General features: G+C 40.2%; 1 long non-coding RNA gene across 1 annotated transcript; it reads left to right on the top strand.

Moving 5' to 3' along the window:
- The first annotated feature begins 2155 nt into the window (after positions 1 to 2155).
- Positions 2156 to 7997, top strand: LOC141088684 (uncharacterized). Its single transcript, XR_012232018.1, has 3 exons — positions 2156 to 2308; positions 5116 to 5190; positions 7764 to 7997. It is a non-coding gene; the product is annotated as an uncharacterized lncRNA (long non-coding RNA).
- The last annotated feature ends 255 nt before the right edge of the window (positions 7998 to 8252 follow it).

Below are 8252 nucleotides of genomic sequence, written 5' to 3'. Positions count from 1 at the left end.
GGCAGTGGGTGGGGCTTCATGGAGGAAGTCTGCAGCCCTCCGCAGCTTCTCCATACACTAGTGTGAAACTAGCTTTAACCTGCAGAATAACCCTATATGTATATAAAGTTTCTGGCATGATGGGTTCCTTTTAAAGTCTGATAGGTGGCTAATTCCACTTTTTTCTTAACTTGGGCTACAAATAAGTTAAAAATAAATTCAAACCTTAGAAAGTTGTGAGCCCATATCTTAAAATACCACTTCAGCATTTTGAGTGTTGGATTGGTGCTTTAACTCTAGGCCTCCTGCCTCTGGTCATATACTCACCTTCTGGCAACTTCACCGCTTACATTTTGTGACAGGAGTATCTGACTGGCCAGAAGGTAGAAGCTACGAAGCTCTCAATGCAAAAACGAGGCTCTCATAGACTTGTATTCAAAATTGACTTCCAATGCGCTCCAGCGTCTCGCTGGCAGATCACTTTTTGCATGAGACAGACCTAATCAATTTTGGAAAGAACAGAGGAGATGACAGGTGAGTATGAGACAGGGGACATTTATTTAAAACACTGCTCCAGCTGTGCAATAAAAAAAAACGCTGGAGTGGTGCTTTAAGGTTTATTTTATGATAAATTTAACAAATGATCTTTCTAAGTAAAATGCAAAATAAAAAAATTCTGAAGCATCAATGAAGGTGGATTGCTATATAATGCTAGTCAGTAGTATCAACCAATTCATAATGGTAGAGATGCAAAAAAATCTGTAAAAATTAAAAGGGAACTATATTACTGTGCTACAAGGTTTGAAACCTTAAGGCTATTTTGGAAGCTCAATGGAAGAAAAAGAATCCCATTTGGCATTTCTAAAGCTTTTATGCTTTATATATCCTGGTATCAGTGTCAGTGTCACCCTATTGTATAATATTAAAGCTGTATCAAGTTTCCGAGTCTGAGGAAGAAGCACGCAATACTGTAAATGGCAAAGGCAAGCAAACATTCATATTAAATTTCAGCTGTCCTGAACTCAATGTGTACTCAATAGTTTGTGTACTGACTTATGCTTGACACAGCAGAGTATTTCCTGTGTCATCACATCAGTAGTCCTGTATGTGAAGGGAGCTGGCTGACTGGCTCATTTCCATAGCTGAGCCAGCCAGTTTCTCTGTCACAGCCAATGCATAGACAGGAAAAGTGGCAAGCTTAGCTACTGAAATAAGCCAGTTAGCGACCCCATTTCACACACAGCACTTATGTTGTTCCAATACCGGAAATATTCCCTTGTGTCAAGCACAAGCGATAAGTGGTGATGCCAACACCACTGCTGAAGAACAGCAACCTTTGGAAATGTAGACGTATTAGCAAATTGTATATCTGTAATTTAGAAACACAGTTTAAAATAAATTCTTTAAAGCAGACAACAGTAACATCCATGTTTTCTTCACAATTGAGGAATAATATCCTCCATATTCCTCCTCACTATTCGGTGCCTGGCTGTTAGACAACTGACTGCAGTAGGACTTGCTAGAGGGCGGAGCATCAGACGATTGGTAGAAGATTTACCCCTGTGTTCACTGTAGGATTTCTCCAAGACTGACTGTTTTAGGATCATGCAGAAAATGCTACAGGCTACAATCACTGAGAGCAGCTATATTTGTCATTTTATTTAAAATTTCGCCAATGGTCTTAGTGTTCCTTGAAGTCACCCATGATCCTTTTTATTGTTAATCCCACCCACCCATTGGCTTTATTGTATATGACATCCACAAATGATTCGAGCTCCTCGACTTAACATGGACTGTGTAGACCCTTCTGCTTGTGTAGACTCGTTTCCACTGTAACACGCCTACAGCCTTTTAAAATTGAATTTAAAATACAAAGCAAAAAAGAAATAAAGAAGAAAATCAATTAAAGGACAGGAAATGTCAAAACTTTCAGCCACTGCTGAAACCAGACGAACACAGAAAATGTATTTTTTGCCAGAAGCAATCCTTTATCTAGCTGGGTGGAATTTTCCAGTATGAGCCATCTGCCCAGCCTGCAGGGAATAGAAAACAATGCTGCTCAAAAATTATTCCGCCACTTGTTGATTTTCTAATTATGACAACCATACAGATGCCATGGTCTGTTCACATCATGACCAATGAGGATGTTCTGCCTAAAGGCACAAGGTGGGGCATCGGTCTTTCCATAAAAACACATCACTGATCAATCTGCTAAAGAGTTTGGTTTATTTTCTGCTGCGTCCTGCTGTATCACATTCAAGCTATTCAGACTTTAATATGTCTTTCCTAAAAAAGGGTGCTGGAGTCGATTTAAATACAAGTGACATAGGTAAGCAAAGTTTACTCATCAATTTTTAGACACTACAGTCTGGTTCACAATGATCATCAAATGTTTTGCACAGATATTGAAGTTGGTATATTTTATGATAACTATATGTACATGTACGGATAGGTTCTTCTACCCGATATACTCTCTGGTGCGGTGATAATTGAACGTTTCCTGTCACAATGGGTTATGTCACGTGAATGGAAATCTGTCTGTACACATGAGATTAGGAAACTTGTCAGCTGGCTTTTCAAAATGAATCTAATGCAACAAAAAGTCCAATGTGTAGAGACATTAATAATGTGCAAGAAATTACTGGCAATAACTATTATTTAATTTACCGGACACAAGAGTCTAGCAGCAGCTTGCCCCCCTTTCGCCAGTCAAATAAACATAAGTGCCTGTTATGTGAGCACCAGAGAAGATGACAGATGAAGGAACCAAGTGCTATCCTATGTGTATGGCCAGTGTATGTGGAATACATATAACCCTCATTTAAAAGCCATTTTTCAATTTTTAAGTGCATTATACATGTGTGAAAGGACAAATTACATGTGTGCTAAAGGCATAAATATTCGCCACAGATAACCTGAATGTTTTTAGATCTATACATGTGCTTCAATGTATTTACATTATTTATATTACCGAAAACAAAGAAATGAGCCAGAGCATGAGATGGTATACATGCACTGTGTAGGAGAATGCGAAATAGTCACAGTGCGAACAAACAAAACCCAAGAAAAAAACAAAATGAGCATGTATCCAGTAGTAAGTAAATAAGTAAATCGAAATAGTACTTGTAAGTAACATAGGGCACTTAGATAACGCTATTTTGATAAAGGAAAAAGCTATCCCACAGCGACAAGGTGTACCCTGTCGGGATGGTCCTAGGTCTAGTGTTAAAACCTCACCTTGTGTCAGCCGATACACTAATAACTGAAGGCAGTTATCTTAGAGGAAGCATCCTCCTCATTGCCTCGAAGAAGTCATTTATATAACGTGATAAAAGAGGATTTCTGAATAACAAGGCATGATATGAGACACACAAGTAGGCATTTTTTCAGCATTCTATAACCTGTATGCCCATAATTATAGTTTAGATAAGTCAAATGTGGTGAAAGATTCCCTTTTAAAGGTGTTGTCTGGACAAAATGAAGATTTTCCTAGTGGCTTGCTATGTTAAAAAATAAGAAAGGGTGCCATACTCACCTCCTGGCACTTACCAGGATCCAGTGCTGGCTGCTCCATGGTCTGTGTTTATGCCGTCAGGAAATCGTCACCATTCAAAGCCACTGGCCGCCAAATCCAGTTGACTTCCACAACGAGTCATTGGCCAGTCATAGGTCCAAGTGGCCCAGCAGCTGCTTTGAAGAGTGACAACTTCCTGCCGATGTTAAAGCAGGCCTTGGAGAGGCCAGAGCTTGATCCTTGCAAGTTCCTTAAGGTGAGTACAGCTATCTTTGTTGTTTTGTAACATACCAAGCCACTAGGGAACACTTTATTTTGCCCAGACAACACCTTTAAAATGGACAAAGGCTAGAAAAAACTGTAAGCTAGGCAGACTCTTCTAAACCATCACCATAAATGTATATTAGCCTATTTTTGGGTTATAAGAAGGTCCTTTATAAGTCACCAATAACTACCTGGACTTGAGCAGGGCCCCTAAATTAGAGCTTGATATGAGCCCTTTGCAGTCTAATTCTTCATTATAATGCAACTGTTTATGTGTCCATGAGTGGAGCTGCTCTCTGCTTTTGAGGTGGAAGTGGGCTCTTACCTCTTGATCCCCCTTTGCACTAATGATATATCCTCCCTTGTACCAGTGTTCTATAGTAATGACACCTATAGTTGTGTCAGTTGGACATGATTAGAATAGATTTAAGCCTCGGGATTCTCCACCAAATGCTTCCAGTCACTGAAATGGGAAAGAAAAGGGGAGGCGCAAAACACAGAAAAGAAAGAAATAGTAATACTGATAATTCTTAGTTTTGCATTCACTACTCTTTCTAGTTAAAAACTTACAACGAAAACTCACAAAAAAATGAAAATATGTATCTAACCTAAGCCTATGGGTATGCAGCAGTTAGATTTTTCATACTATGAATGTTTAAATTCAGTTTGCCTATAGGACTGTCTATCCACAACTGATATGACTGAGGTAGCTGGAATGCTAGGTGTATAATATTCGTTGCTTTTGACAATATAGATGCAGAAGCCATAGTATAAGCGCCATGGACCCTCATGACACTAAACTCTATTGTGTCTGTGCCAAAGAAATTTGTGTGCTCCAGGGTGTACCCTGAGGATTTAGATTTTCTAATTTTGAGCAATGCTTTTTTTACATCAAGTGGAACCACACCTCTATCTGGATGAATGGGCTTTGCAGGTCATGATCGTTCCACCCATATCACATAGGCACAAATGCTGTCCCAGGCACCACACCCAGCGCTGTTCTGTCTGTGAATACTGAACCCGTGCACTCACACATGCTTCTCTGGGACAAATCGGCATTACAAAGAAGCACTGTTGATCAAAACTGATGTTCAATTATGTATGATGTCGGTCTACTTTTTGTCTTTCCACCTTAGGTTAGCTATAGAAATCAAACAATGAAACAGTATTGGATATTAAATATGCTGCAATAATAAAAGTCTGTGTAATCAGTACACCATCTTACATAACTGCAAACATGCGCCAGCTACTGAATGTGATGTAGGAATAATTGCATGCACCAGCTATCTGCTGCCAACAGAAATACAATCTATGCAAATCAAATGGGCATACTGTAATCCTAGCCACTTATATTACAGTAAAACAAGGAAAAGAAGCTGTCCAGGACACTGCCAACCAGTGTGTACAAGAAGGGCAGAAAATTGCTCAAGAAGGTAAGTAAACTCTTTTTGAAAAAATGATGTCGGGCCTAATGATAGGGCACTGAAATGGGCCAATGGTAGAGCAGTGCACAGGGCCCAATCATAGAACAGTGATCCGGGCCCAATGGAAGAGAAGTGCATTGGCCCAAAAGTAAAGAACAGGACCAAATGGTAGAGCAGAGAATTGGGTAAAATAGTGGAGCAGTGAACTGGGCCCAATGGTAAAACAGGAAACAGAGCTCAATGGTAGAGCAGTAAATTGGGCACAATATTAGACCAGGGAACAGAACCCAAAGGTAAAACAGTGAATTGGGCTTAATAGTTGAGCAGTGAAGGGGTCCCAATGGTAGAGCAGTGAACAGGGCCCAATCATAGAACAGTGATCTGGGCCCAATGGAAGAGCAGTGAATTGGCCCAAAAGTAAAGAACAGGACCAAATGGTAGAGCAGAGAATTTGGTCAAATAGTGAAGCAGTGAACTGGGGCCAATGGTAAAACAGGAAACAGGGCTCAATGGTAGAGCAGTAAATTGGGCCCAATAGTAGATCAGGGAACAGAACCCAATGGTAAAACAGTGAATTGGGCTTAATAGTTGAGCAGTGAAGGGGTCCCAATGGTAGAGCAGTGAGCAGGAACCAACAGAGGAGCAGTGAACAGGGCCCAATGGTAAATCAGTGAACAGGGTCCAATGGTAGAGCAGTGATTAGGCCCCAATGGTAGAACAATGAAAAGGGCCCAATGATAGAGCATTGACTAGGGCCCAATGTACCATAGCAGGAAACAGGGCTCAGTACTGGAGCAGTGAACAGGGTTCAATGGTAGAACAGTGAATTGGGCCAAAAAGTGGAGCAGTGAACAGAGCCCAATAATAATAACAGTCACAGCCAACTCCAACAACTTATTGAAAAGTGAGTTGACCTTAGCTTAGAGGTGACATGGCTGAGCACTGTCTACAAATTATGACAGAAATGTAATCAAGTTATCAAATAAAGTACATTCCTTATAGTAGCACACAACTTCTGAAACTTGTGCCAAATCACTAAAAGACACATGCCTCCTAATGAATTTAGTGCATCTTACTCCAGCAGCACACTGTTCTTCAATACTTGTGCATTTGATTTTAATACAATAGCCAAATAAACCCTGGGACACATTTGAGGGCCTCATACACAATTGATAACTATCGCCTGAACAAAAGGTCAGCCAATCATTCAGCTGGGAGCAATTTCTCCTGACTTTTTTATAAACTGAAGCGCGTTGCAGAGAGCTCCTGTGTTTTCTACAAAAGAGCCGCTGACAAACTTTCCTGGCAGCAGCTAACCTGACCTTAAAAAAAATTATCAGCAGTCCAAAATAGAACATACCAGATTCTTGTATCCACCAATATGATATTGGGGGAGAGTATTAGACTGTTGGTTGAGCCTGCTGGTGGATTTGGTAGGCATTCGTTTAATCTGTATGGGTGCCTTAAATCTAGACGATGAAGGAGATAGCTCGTCTGTTGACGTCATCCAAGTGTTACTTAATGCCTAATAAAAGATTTACATTCTTATGTTATTTAATTCTATGGAACAGTGAAATCCTAATCAGCTAAAAGAAATGGTTATGATTATAGGATTTGACATTATTGCATGTCTACAAAATTAGGCATCACAAAACAATCACTGACCTCAGGGAGACCAGTCAAATAAAGCACTGCGGCAGCCAGCAAAGGCGCTCAATCACAGTGAAATCCTAGGTGCATTGCTCCCTGGGAAATACGAATATGCAAATAAAGTCTGTGGAGCCTCATTTAAGAGTCTCAAACACGGGACTAGCCTGATCTTCCTCCAGGGAAGGACCCAGCCAAGGGGTGGCTCCTTTTGGAAGACACCATTACCACCATATTAAGTGGCCCTTTAAGTCAATATCCAGCTCTTTACGAGTTTACAGATATGACAAGGGAAATAACAAGGCCAGGTATCCATCCACAGACAGCTGTTTTGGGGCATTGCTCCTAGGATTTCACTGTGATTGAGCGCCTTTGCCGGCTGCCGCAGTGTTTTCTTTGACTGGTCTCCCTGAAGTAAGTGATTGTTTCGTGATGTTGGTCTACTAGGCATTGCTCCCCCCTAGCCAGAATCCTACTCCACACTGATGAGGGGCAACACCCCAAAACAGCTGTCTGTGGATAGATACCTGGCCTTGGTATTTCCCTTGTCATATCTGTAAACTCGTAAAGAGCTGGATATTGACTTAAAGGGCCACTTAATATGGTGGTAATGGTGGTTTCCGAAAGGAGCTACCCCTTGGCTGGGTCCTTCCCTGGAGGAAGATCTGGCTAGTCCCGTGTTTGAGACTCTTAAAACTGCACAAAACATATATATATACACATGAATATTTAGCATTCACATAAATTGGGAGAATCCTTCAGTATAATCAAATGTACCCACTGTATATCAACTATGCAGATATAATCCAAAAGTAAAAACAAGTAGCATAAGTATGCATTTATTGTGATTCCCAGGACACCAAGCAAATGTGAAAACACCTTATTTTTACCAAAATAGATCTTTTACTAATCATTTTTGCACCTTTTTATACCAGCTGTAGACAAAGGATGCCAAGCTGCCAAAGATGCAGGAGATAAGGCAGTTGATCAACTGAAGTCTGGAATCAAGTTTAAGTGAAGACCTGGCCAGAAGATGTCATTTATGAAATTTATCCAATTTATTATCTTTAATAATTAATATAATCTGGTTAATTACTTATATATTTCTAACAACATCGCACACTATGTCCCAATTACTAACTGCAATAAAAATTGTTGGACAATTGAAATCATGATTTTTTTTAAACAATTAAAAATTATTTGAAGTGATCAACATATCTAATCACCTAAATATCCTTGTCTTGGAATGATGACCTTGGTCTCCTTGATAGAAATGATGTCCTGTAATCTTCTGGCTGGGATCACACATTCGAAAAATACGGCCAAGTCTCTCATGTTAATACCTGGCACTGCTGCCGGAACTCAGGAACAGAGCGTTCAGCTACATGCATTGTTATGCAGCTGAACGTTCTGCTCCTGAGTGA

This window comes from Dendrobates tinctorius, unplaced genomic scaffold, assembly GCF_039654945.1.
Source record: "Dendrobates tinctorius isolate UK_male_01 unplaced genomic scaffold, ASM3965494v1 ptg000040l, whole genome shotgun sequence".
NCBI classification, from domain to species: domain Eukaryota; kingdom Metazoa; phylum Chordata; class Amphibia; order Anura; family Dendrobatidae; genus Dendrobates; species Dendrobates tinctorius.
This window is presented reverse-complemented; position numbering and strand designations above follow the sequence as displayed.